Source organism: Lissotriton helveticus, chromosome 1_2, assembly GCF_964261635.1.
Source record: "Lissotriton helveticus chromosome 1_2, aLisHel1.1, whole genome shotgun sequence".
NCBI lineage: Eukaryota > Metazoa > Chordata > Amphibia > Caudata > Salamandridae > Lissotriton > Lissotriton helveticus.
The window spans coordinates 363,199,951-363,212,728 of NC_136058.1; the positions used below are offsets into that span (position 1 = coordinate 363,199,951).

The 12,778-nt window shown below is 42.8% G+C and overlaps 1 protein-coding gene across 1 annotated transcript in view; it reads right to left on the reverse strand.

Moving 5' to 3' along the window:
* The window catches only part of LOC144803878 (olfactory receptor 5AR1-like), a 30,103-nt gene extending 18,804 nt beyond the window's left edge, over window positions 1-11,299 (reverse strand). The window contains exon 1 of the mRNA XM_078671882.1: window positions 11,264-11,299. The gene's annotated coding sequence lies outside the window, so the exon portion shown is untranslated. The remainder of the gene's footprint in view (window positions 1-11,263) is intronic.
* Between the last annotated feature and the right edge of the window lie 1,479 nt (window positions 11,300-12,778).

Below are 12,778 nucleotides of genomic sequence, written 5' to 3' on the forward strand. Positions count from 1 at the left end.
AAGAGATGGTCTGACACCAGTCATTTTTAGAGAACACCTCCTGGAAGTATTTATTAGCACTGCCAATGAACACATACCGTTGTGCAGACTAGATAATCACTGTCCAGCTGTTATCACAATACTAACAGAAGTCACAAGCCTGTTCTTGTTCTTACAAGGTATTCAGCGCTATCTTTGCTTACTTAGTATTGGTGCTCACACGGGACTGTCCCAATCATTTTAATTCCTATACCAAGGTCCTCAGTCTCAACACCTCTCTGCTGGGAGGTTGATCTTTTCATTTGTTCATACCTGTTAATTGAAAATATGTTTTTAGTATTACTTCTGAATGTCCTCTAATTTCATAATGGTATCCCCTTTATCGTAGCATGATGTGGTGAAGGAACTGACAAGTTACCTTATGTCATGTTTGACTTCTGTTGCTGGGTTTTTAGCAAACAGCAGCACTTTGATTGCTAAGAGTTTTCAATCCGTATGTAAACTTTAAAAGGAAAGTAGAAGTCCCTGAATAGAACAGCTTTTCGCTAAAAAGCAGAGCCTTGATTGTTGGTGTTACACTTGACCTCCTACATACATTTAAGAGAAGGGATTGCATTGATCTTACAGGTGGATAAGCCAAGGTGGCGTTGAGCCTGTGTCGGCCAAAGATCTATTTCTAGGAATCTAGCACGTCTTTAGGCCCTACTTAAATGACTGCCCACATATGAGCTAGGTGGATGGGCACGTGAGTTACAGCTTCCTAATCAATACCCAACACTTTGTGGGAGCAGTGAACCTGAGTAGTGCATGGCATGTGTGTGCATCTCTAACCCTGGTTAGGGACAGAGAAGTAGGTGGCCTGCTAGTCTCAGAAGAGGGTAGGGATGCCCATGTGGAAGATTTGCATATTTCACATCATCTCTCACATAGCCAGTTGGAAATTCTTTGTTTGCCAGGTGGTAAGGGATAGCCAGTTGGGAGACCTGAAAGTCTTGATACTGGTATAGAGTTGCTAAATGGAGATTTAGTTCTCTCCAGAATAGCTGAGTTGTAGGCTAACAAATCTCCGGACTGCCAAATAAAATTCTGCATATCTCTGAATCTGGTCAGAAAAGGGCAGTTGAACAATTTGAAGACTGTAATGGTGTTATTTAATATCCTTGTATGGAGCTCACGTGCCCCTATGTAATGGAGGATGACATTATATGCTTACAGCTTATTCAGAATGTGGCCGCGGGGATGCCTTTGGATTCCCTAGGATGGGGTTCTCTTAATTGGTTATCGATTATCAAGCGGGTCATTTTTCAAATCTTTGTGTTTGGCCCATAGGGTCCTACATGGTAAGGGCCCATGTAACCTACAACATAAGTTCATGCTTTTTTTATTCTAGCCAGAACGCTACGTTCAGCAATTTATTTGGGAGGCAACTCCGCAGTAAAAGCTCTTCAACATTGGAACACGTTGTCTAACTTTGCGGAAGATCCACAGCAGTTGTGTTAGTAAAGCTTCGAAACCTGGCTTTATAAACTTCATGCCAGAACTGGAACTCTTATCTAATTCTAGTTGGAATCTGCTGTTTATCTCAGCACCCGGATACCGTTTAGGTTTCAGTGCGCTTTATAAGCTAATTAGTAATAATTACATTGTCAAGAGTCCAAGCATATGAATCATTATAATCTACAAAAAGCAGAATCTTACAATGGTAATTTCAATTGTTAAGCAGTGTAGCGTTCTTGAAAAGGCGAATCTTCAAGTCCTTTCAGGATAGGGACTTTCTGACGTTGATATTTCAAGTCCTGGTAGCTTGGACAGGAAAAGCCTACTTTTTCTTTTTAGTGTGTTTACTATTTGGTTCTAATATGACAATGTCCTGCCTTCTAGCACAACACTGTGTGCCTGAAGTGTTTTTTTTTCTGCCATCTGTTCCGCTGCACCCCTCTGTATCAGTAGATACAGGGCGGAACTGTTTCTGGTGTACCAGAAGTAGGGGCCCTAAGGGATCATTCATATGTGTCAGGGTATGTTCCTCATAAACATTTATACATTTTACTACTCAGCGCTTTTCATTGTGAGGAAAAGCATGGTACTCAAAGGAGCGTGACATGGTCTTAGTACATTTGGGAATATAAAAGAGACACCATATGGAGAAAGCAACCTACCTGCTAGATGTAGCGCACGTACATCCGACACCCGTCAGCAAGAAATCAAACATAACAGCGTGATTAATTTAGCTGGATTTCAATGGTCAAACCACCCTTTTTGTGTGCATACAACAGGGTGAACACCCACCGGTTTACCATCTATAGGATTGCGCCCAGCTGATAATGCAGATCTAAAATTCTTACTGACCTGTAACAAAGACCAGATTCAGAACATTCTGAGAGGAAATTAAGGATGTCTTTAACATCTGATCCCACGGGATCCACCTCCTGTTGAAGGCACCAACCCACCCATCGCTTTCATGGCGAAGAATATAATTTTCAGGTGGAAGGAGACCAAGCCTGTTATATAAAGTCGTTGTACAAAAACATATGTTATCCCAACTAGTATTAGTTAAAGACAATTAGCAGTGTACATGTTGAAAACATTGTAAGGAAGGACAAAGGAGACTCATAAGTTAGTCATAGATGTGCCTGTGGCATCATATTTATCCAAAACAAAGGTAAAACAAATTACAGTTGTAGCAGCACTGTTAAGGAACAAATTGGTACAACCCTAATTGTACTCGGTGCTCAAAGGGTGCAAGTGGTGTGCACGGTGGCGACGCAAGTGACAATCTAAACAGCAAAATAGACGGCGCAAGGTGACTAGTGCATAAGTATATACAGTGAGTTATGACAATAATGTGGTTCCAGCTGTATTATGGTACATTTGGAGGCTGGCAACAGTCATAGGTGAACCATATTGCAAGTTTGCGCCTTCAATTGCGCTGTATTGTTTTGGATAAATACGATGCCACAGGCACATCTATGACTAACTTATGAGTCTCCTTTGTCCTTACTTAAAATGTTACCAACATGTACAATGCTAATTGTCTTTAACTAATACCAGTTGGGATACCATATATTTTTGTACAATATTATCTACCCCAATCCCAACGTGGTTGACGGGTATTGCTCCTGTAGGCCATACAAGTGTTGTATAAAGTCGGCCTTCAATTTGATGATCGTCTCCTGAGATTTTCCAAACCATGAGTGTCAGTTTTGCAATGCTTACTAATAAAGACATGATGGTAGAAATTGAAATTGCTTCCTCAGTTCACGTTATTATCATGCACAACCCTTGACAGTCGCTAATGTGTGGCATGGAGATAATTCACCAGTCTATTTCTCTTGACCTTCACATGATACTGAGTTATATCTTGTGTACTTCTCATGTAGATTTTCAGTTTTTATGGAACTGCAGGTGTGGGTTTGTATTTCAAAGTTTCAAGTTATTGTCCATTAATGTCAATTCTATTTCAGACCCTTCATAGTTGTTCTTTCTTATTCAGCCATACACAGTTTCTGAGACAATAGGATTGCTCCCCTTGACATTCATCTGATTGCTGCCTCAGTTAAATAATCTGCTTCTGACAGTATTGTTACAAATGGCACAGCTTGTATGTTAAGAGTATTTCCCATTTTCTCATTAGAACTTAGAGAAAGACAATATAGAGGCATTTCATTTAAATGTTGGAGGTTTCAAATCAAAATATACTAGATTTCTTGGTGGTAGGGCAAAGTAGTAGGTGGTGGGCCGAGCCACCAGGGGTTGGGGCGGCCCCCTCCATGTGCTTTGCAGGGGGGCCCCCTCAAGTTTCGTTACGGCACCTGCCCAAGGCCATGCTCTATCGTGTGTTCCGCTGCACCCCTCGGTGCCATCCAGAGGCATGCTCTATTGTGTGTTCGCTGCACCCATCTGTGCCACCCAGGGGCTTACTCTCTGTGTGTTCCGCTGCACCCCACTTTGCCACATAGGGGCATGCTCTCAGTGTGTTTTCCACGACCCCCTCGGTTCCACTCAGGGCCATGCTCTCCAGTGTATTCTGCTGCAGCCCTCAGTGCTACCCAGGGGAATGCTCTCTCAGCTGTTCCGCTGCACCCCTCTGTGCCACCCAGAGGCATGCTCTGTGTGTGTTCTGTTGGCCCCCTTGGTGCCGCCCAGGGGCATGCTCTCTCGTGTGTTCCACTGCAACCCTCGGTGTCAACCAGGGCAGTGCTTTAAATGGGGAAAAATAGTGCAGGTACTCATTTAAGTGTGGTGGGTGGGCAGGGCTAGGGGATGGACGAAAGGCAAGACATGCCTATGCTTTTTGACTTTTATACTAGTTGCAGCACATACCAAAACGCATGATTTTTTTTCTATAAACAAATCAGGTTAATTCGTTATACAAAATGAAAGCACTGTGATAATATAACATTTCCTTATTTTGTAATATTTATCCTTCTTTTCACATACACAAAAACATGCACACATAAGCAGGCAAACAGACAAACATAGGCAGACACTCACACCAAAGACTCAGGTGGGATTAAAGCCCTTTTAACCTCCTTTTCTTCCCATGGCCTTCCTCATTGTGCTGTCACTGGGCTGCCTTGATTACTTGCAACACAGTATGATGGCGAACACCCGGAGATCACGCAAATGAGTGCACTCTGAATAGTTCAGCGGGGGCTCAGCTCAGGACTATAAAAGTGCTTTGGCTGTCAAAGAGACAGGCTGCCACCACTAGAGGCCAATGCGTCTACCCTTCATGAGTACTGGTACTCTACACAGCAGTAGAGAAGTGCCGGTACTAAGAATGATAAAAAATAAGTGCCGGTACACAGTACCTGTGAGTACTGGCCCATCTAAAGCACTGACCCAGGGGCATGCTCTCTGTGTGTTCAAATGCCCCATCCCAGGGGTGGAGCTGATGGTGCAGGCTGGATAAAATAGGCAGGTAGCTGAGCACTGGATGAGATGTGTGTTGTAATGAATCTGTTTACAGTACAACGGTAAGTAAGTTTACTGTCCACAAGACCCCTGTCGGGTGCTGCAGTTAGAACACTTCGCGAATATTGGGGAATCAAGAAGCATGGAGCCTAATAATGTCACTGAAATGCAATAGTGAGTATTTCCTATTAAATGCATGGACACTTTGTGAATTGCATACAGACAGCTGTTCCTGGTTAACACTGGTTTGGCCCTTTTGAAAACAGCATTGTCAGAGTCCTCAACACGCTTCAACTCCCGCCTCCAATCCTGATAGTTGCAAATCTTTGTCTGTGGCTTTGTAATAAAAGTGATGAAAGCCGAACCGTTTGCACCGAAAACAGCCACTGGGCGGCGCCCTCTCTGTGGCCTAACCTCACTAGATAACGAGCCTTGCACCGGTGACCAGGTCAGCGCATCCCTGATCCGAAGTTTAGGATTTTGTAGTAAGTTAGTTCTGTGAATCGGGCCATATAAGTCTAAATCCTACTATAGAACAGTGAGCTATTAACTATCATCAAAGAGGTTCATGCAACTGCTAGGTATAGTTTAGAGCGTTACGATTTTTTACCCCATCTTTCAGTATGCTAATGTTGCAAAAAGGGTTCTGTGCTTCTCCAGACCAAGCACTCTTAAACTATACCCTTTACCAGTAGGGATGACTTGTGACTCCTACACCTTAATTCCTCTGTCTGATGTAATATGTTCTGTGCACTGATTTACACACTTATGATTCATTGCCTCTGTGTGATTTGTTTGTGATGTAAAGTGCTCTGACACCTTACACTGGTGTGAGTGGCAATATAAAACAAAAGAAATGCATGAGAGAAGTTATGGAGACTTGAGGGGCACTGTTAAAGGGTGGTAGTGAGGGAATCCATAGAGAAAGAGGTCATGGGGCGGGTGCCAAAAACATTGTCGTATCAGGCGCCACCAGCGCTAAAGCCCTGCCTTCAGATGTGTAAGTCCAACAACCCCACAGATCCATAAGTCTGGCATCCCCATCCCCACAGATCCATGTGTCCAGCATCACCACAGATCCCTAAGTCCAGGATCCCTACAGATCTGTAGGTCCTGCATCCTCACAGATCCACACCATCATCCCTATGGAACAGTAAGTACAGCTTCCTTTGAGATCAGTTGGTCCAGCATCCCTGCGGATCTGTAAGTCCAGCATCCCCAAAGATCAGCACCATCATCCCTGCAGATCAGTAGATCCAGCACCCCTACAGATCTGTGAGTCCAGTATCCCTGCAGATGTCTAAGAATGAATCTCTACAACTCGGTAAGTTGAGCATCCTTAGAGATATGTATGTCCAGCATCTCCAAAGATCAGTGAGTCCAGCATCCCTACAGATCAGCGAAAGCATCCCCACAGATCTGTAAATTCAGTATCGCCACAGATCTCCAAGTCCAGCATATCCACAGATCAAAAGTCCAGCATCCCCATAGATCCATAAGTCCAACATCCTCACAGATCAGCAAGTATAGCATCCCCACATAACTATAACTCCAACATCCCTACGGATCAGCATCCCTACACATCAGTAGGACCGGCATCCCCATGGATCTTGTATCAGTCCCTGCTCCTGAGCGGGCACACTTCTCTTGTCTCTCTGCTGTCTTTGTTTCTCTCTTCGGTCATAAAGTTGTCTCAGTGGTTTGATGCTGAAATAAATAACTCATTTATTGATTGATTGATTGACCAATTCAAAAAAATTGACCATAAGAAGTGAGATATTTTGTTTCTTGATTTGCATCTGTTTGGTCCTGGATTCTAGAGACATTTCCTTAGAAGACTTTTTAAACTCAATCCCTGTCGCTCAATTCCCATGTAATGTTTCTGCGTCCAAGATGGAGTCTAAAAAGTCTTCAGTGGAAATGTCTCCAGTTTGGGATGGTTTACCCAAAGCTTTCGGTGGGAGGTCCTTTTAATGGCTAATATAAAATGTTTGGTCTTAATCTGCCTCGCAAACACCAGTTATTTTGTGGTTAGAATATATACTCCTCAGCTATTGTTCTTAACCGAGATCCATCTTGCGCATAAGGATCGTGTGCTGTTAAGATATCTTGGGTGTGATATTGCTCTATGTACATCTCAAACAGTCTCTATATGTGGAGTAGCTGTGCTGGTGGATGCAAATCTAGAGTTGAAATGGCTGAAATATGCTGCAGATCCGAGGGGGAGGTATGTGGGTGACTTGTATAGTCTATGGGCCAAATCTAGGCAATCCCAAGATTTTGGACTTGCTCTGTCTTGAATTATTAGGCAGGAGCGGGGAACTACTGATAATGGGTGATTTTAACTGGTATACATTTTACTATCGATTCAACATATCATACTGCCTCTCCGCGTAGGGTGATAACAAGGTCATCTATTCTTGAATTAGCTCGACTGCACAGGCTTTGCAATGTCTGGAGGGTATTTCATCCAACCAAGCCGGGTTACTTATACTACTCCTCTCCTCACAAACGTACTCTAGGATAGATGTGGCTTTCACTAGTGGAAGTCTGATTCAGGAGGCTGAGATGGGAGTCTGGCCTAGGATTACCTTGGATCATAATCCTATACTATTGTGTCTTAATCTACAAGCAGTTAGGCCAGTATGTCACTAGTTCTTGTTACCTTGCTATCTTTCATCAAATGCAGATTATTATATGCTTATGTCTAGCTCTATGGCAGAGTTTCTGCAAGTGAATGTTGGTACTGCTCTCCCGCAGTGGTATGGGAGGCAATGAAGGCGTTTATCAGGGGGATTACGCTGCAGTTTATACTTAGGAAAAATAAGGAAAACCAAGGTAGTACTAGGCTGCTTAGTCAGCTGATTGCACAGTTGGAGATTAAGCATGCTCACGCAATAATAACTGAGGGAGCAGAGGAGCAGTCTCTATACCTTGATTTGATCGAAAAACAGTCTTTATTAAGAAGGACCCTAGGAGAAAATATTGAGGCCAGCTACGGCAAGCACCGGGCCCTCCAATATGAATATGGAGAAAAGATGGGATGTGTACTCGCTCATCAAATTGTCGATAGAAAAATTCCATTAAAGGTAGCTATGGGATTTATACTCACCACAATGCCATTGCAGAACAATTGTTGGTCTTTTACCAAGAACTATACAGTCAGCCTCAAGGGTTTAACTTTTCAGGGTTTGCACAATGTTCAGGACAGCATACTGCCCACTCTGATGGAGCCCGAGGTTACATACTTCAACAAGATATTACTATTAGTGATATTGATGTGGCTCTTCTAGCTCTACCATCTGGCAAGGCTGCAGGAGATGCGTCACGTTGTAAACCCCTGCGTCACATTATGCCTGCGTCAGGTATAATGTATGCAGGGTGGGCGTTCCAACGCAAATAAGCCTCATACAAGTGACGCAGTGAAATCTACAAGATTTCACTGCGCCACTTCTAGGATGCCACTGCGTCAAATTCTTGTGCCTGCTTGAAACAAGCGTAAGGAGTGTCGCAGCACAATGAGGATAGGCCTCCCCCTGCATTGCTGGAGTTGCGTAGTGCTTGCAACACAACTCCAGCAATGCGTGACTTTTGCATTGACAGATGTGTCAGAATTTCTGACGCATCTGTCAATCCTTTCACCATGGTGCACCGTATTGTAAATACGGCGCATCTAGAGTGGCACAAGGGTTTCTCATGGTGGCGCAGATGCGTCACTTTCTTGTAAATCTGCCGTTCTGGGTCTTATTTACAAGCCCCTTGCGCTACCCATACATAATTTTTCCGATGTTAAAAATGACGCAAAAGTTGTAAATAAGCCCCTCTGTCCTGTTGATTCACTGGGAGACATCTTTGTGGGATAATCCTGCATTCCCCGCTATATTCTACGATGTCGTGGGTAAGGCCTGGCGGTGCTACAGGGTGTAGCCTGTGGGCCAACTCTAAGACCTTAATGGATTTCGCATATTTGCTGGCCTCCAGGTCTCTTTTGATCTCCCTCACCATTTCTTTTTTAAACACCTATGGATAAGGGATTATTTTTTTATATCTGAATGGAAGATTATATCTCAATTGGGCAGCTCTGACGTACTTTCTTATTTTCATAAGTTGCCTCAGAAATCGTTAAGTAGTACCAATTATCAAGAGTTCTGCCAATATAGGATCGATCGCAGTCCTGCCCTCGCAGCCAAATGGAGTAAGATGCTTCCCAATGAAATTCTTGCCTCAGACGTTTTAAGTGCTTTAGGGACTATTGATGACATTGTTCATTCTATTAATCTAAGGCTGCAACAGTTAAAGAGACTCTGCATGCTGTATTATACACCGGGCAGAATAGCCAAGTGCCGCAAGTGCGGGTGCTATGCAACATATATCTCACACGTGTTTGCAACCTGCCCAAACGTGCAAGACTTCTGAGCAGAGGAGACCCAACACTTAACTCTTTGTCTTGGATATGATGCACAACTTTTCTTTTAGGACATTGTTCTGGGGCACAAAATGGATTGGACATCAGTTTGAGAGGGAATTGTCTCTGCCAGGCTTAGCATCGCTTGAGCAAAGGTTTCCCTCATTCTTCCTGGGGCAGATGAGCGGTGGGCTGTTTTTCAACAAACATATGAGTCAGAGCTGGCCCTGGCTAAAGCAAGGGGCGCCCGCTCTATTAAAAGATTAGATCAAATCTTGACACGATTTAACTGGGATTTATGGAGCAGTGTATAAAATTGAGCCAGCTATGGATCGACTCCGAAAATTATGGGGTATGTTAAAAAATCGTGTATAATGTGGCAGTGAGGTGTTCCGCTTATCTTATTTTGAACTGTTGCATTTGTAATCTAATGAGACGTAGTTATTTTTGGATTAAGGTATACTATCCCTACTATGTTTTTCCACTTACTTTCTGCACCTATGTTTGTACTACAAAATGCGTGCTCAACGTTTGTGCCCTGTTAGGGCCTTTACAAGTCAAAGTCAGCTTTGACCTTCTGACTTTGGAAAACTAAAAAAATGTAATAAAAAAAAGGAAATGTCTCCAGAATCGAGGACAAAACTGATGCAAATATCGAAGTGTGCCACATGCGACGGGACACAGTGCCATAATATCTAACCAAAATGTCATCCAACAGGAGATTGTATCCTAAATGCTGTTTACAAAAACATTACCCCATTGGAGGTAATAAGATAAAATCTGCACCAAATGGCATTATTTTCATAAACAATATTTAGGACAAAATATTTTTATATCAGAAGATATTTTTGAATTCCCAGCTGACATAATGAATGCTCGCTTCAATGTTTTCTTTTTTTATACACACAAAACATAGCGTTGCAGGGTGATAGTTATTTTAGATTCCAATGTTATTCTTTGAAAAGTACTGGACTTTCCACCTATAGCAGTGCTGAGATAGTTTATTGTGGAATTCACTTTCATCACAGGGTGTTTATGCGAAATAGAAAATGTAATATGGAATCCTTTTATGACCCGTGACAATTTGTACAATTAGTACTTTTTAATTAATGCCTAGTTGTTGCACCTTGCATCGCCTTAAATCTTGGGTTCTTCGGTATTCCCTGGTGAGGGCAATATTTTCCACCGGGAGTCAGTTTTTCCATCATGACAGCCAGTGGGAGTGAGCTGTCTCTACCCGTATTTCCAGGAATATAGCATGTTACAATGCATGCTATTACATTGCGTTCCTTTACAACGCTTTGTTAGAACGCGATACCTTTACAACGCATGTCATTAGATCGACTTCCTTTAGGGGGCGCACCGGACTTAGGAATAGTATAATTTACTATTCCAACTCCAGCCTACTCAACAGTAGGAAAGGTGTTGGAATAGTAAATTATACTATTCCGTAGGTTAGAACGCCCCCTACAGCAAGTCGATCTAATGACTTGCGATGTAAAGGCATCGCGTCCTAACAATGCAGTCGTTGTAATGACCGCGTTGTAAAGGAACGCAATGTAATGGCAGCGTTGTAAACACTGTTTACCATATCCAGTTCCCATGCACCCCCCAGTCTGTGTTGGTTTGTAGATTCTACATATAACCCCATCTTCTTTGTTCACTGTTGCTGGACTCATGGTCTCAGTGCACACAGTCTTATGAAACACTCGTTGTTGGAGCTACTTGCGCTCCATGATGCTACCATGATCACGGTGAGCAGAGGGAATGACATCCTGGTGGAACCATGAGAAGTCACAAGTGGGTCAGATCAAGAGCAGTGATTTTATTGTGTTGATTTGTGTTACAATATATTTACCAGTTCCCCACAAGCTTTGATCACGGTTGTAGGGTGGCCTGGACATTTCTCGCATATCTTTAGTGAGCCTGAGGTTTAACAAAAGTGATCACTGAAAAACCTACCTGAGGAAGTAAGACGGTCAATCTCCACCGATTAAACACCTCACCTAACACATTCACAGCATATCCCCTGCCGCTGATGCTGTTCATTGCTACCTGGATGTCACCATTTTTATACTGCTTAATGGGGCCCTCTGTGGCCAAATCCAACCAGACGTTTAAAAAACACAGAATAAACAAGATAACACAATACTCCAGCGTCCTAATTTAAAGACATATTCCCTGAGGGTCCAGGTGACGGATAAGTCTCTTTCCTCAGGCACTCTGTTCATGGGAGTTTTCTACTTAACAGAGCTTCAGGACCCATGGGAAGCAGAGAGCCCTTGAGTATCCCAATCAGTAATTGTCTCCTAGATGCTGCTCCCAGCTGCCCTGAGTTTGGTTATGTTTCTATGCAACAGCACTAAACACTGTAAACCCATAGAGTCTGACCAACTAACATAGTGAATTCTTATTTGGAAATTGTAACAGTAAGGAGTCACAATTATCAAATTGCAACTATTGGTGTACAAGAAGTAGTTAATAAATATATCAATTTACACGTAATCGCATAATTCTGTGTAGTGTGATCACACGAAATTACCTAAGAATTCCTCAAAATTACAGAGAATTACACAAGAAGAGTAATTCTGTGTTTAGCGCTTTTTCTGAGCACAAAAATGACTCCTTGCATCCAAAATGGACACAAGGATGCATTTAGAACTAAGAAATAGCTCTAAATTAAACAGAACACAAATAGTGAGCACGCACATCCGCTCGCACTTGCTGAATGTGCTCACGGGGTAGGATTTTCCCCAACCTACACCCAGCACTCTTACATCCAAAATTGATGTGAGGAGGCTTTTTATGAAATAGCAATAAATGCACAGAATTTGAATTACACGTACCAGTGGCCGCTCATACTAGCTGAATGTGTGAAGGATTTTTCCCGAAATTACTCTTAATTGCACAAGCAGGAGCTATTGTCTTATTATCGGTAATTCCATGTCAAAGAGTAACACAGAATGTGTTAGACCTGACAACCTTAGGGTTGTCTTCCCCTAAACTTTTTGCCTTCCTCCTCCATTTTTGCTGATCTTCTTTTTGCTGGCCTTAGGTCTCTGCACACTGTAACACTGCTAACCAGTGCTAAAGTGCATGCGCTCCCTCTTTAAAACATGGTAAAACTGGGTAAACTTTAGTTGGTATATTTATTTTAATTGTAAATCCCTAGTAAAGTGGTACCACATGTAGCCAGTGCCTGTCAATTAAGTGCTAATAGTGGGCCTGCAGCACTGATTGTGCCACCCACTTAAGTAGCCCCTTATACATACCTAAGGCCTGCCATTGCAGAGCCTATGTGTGCAATTATAAAGTGCTATTTCGACCTGGCAGAATAAACCATTTGCAGGTCCAAACCTTCCTTTTAATTTCATATATGTCACTCCTAAGGTAGGTCCTGGACCGGCCAGGGTGCAGTGTATTTAGAAAGTTTGACATGTACTTTTAAGTTTTACATGACCTGGTGGTGAAAAACTC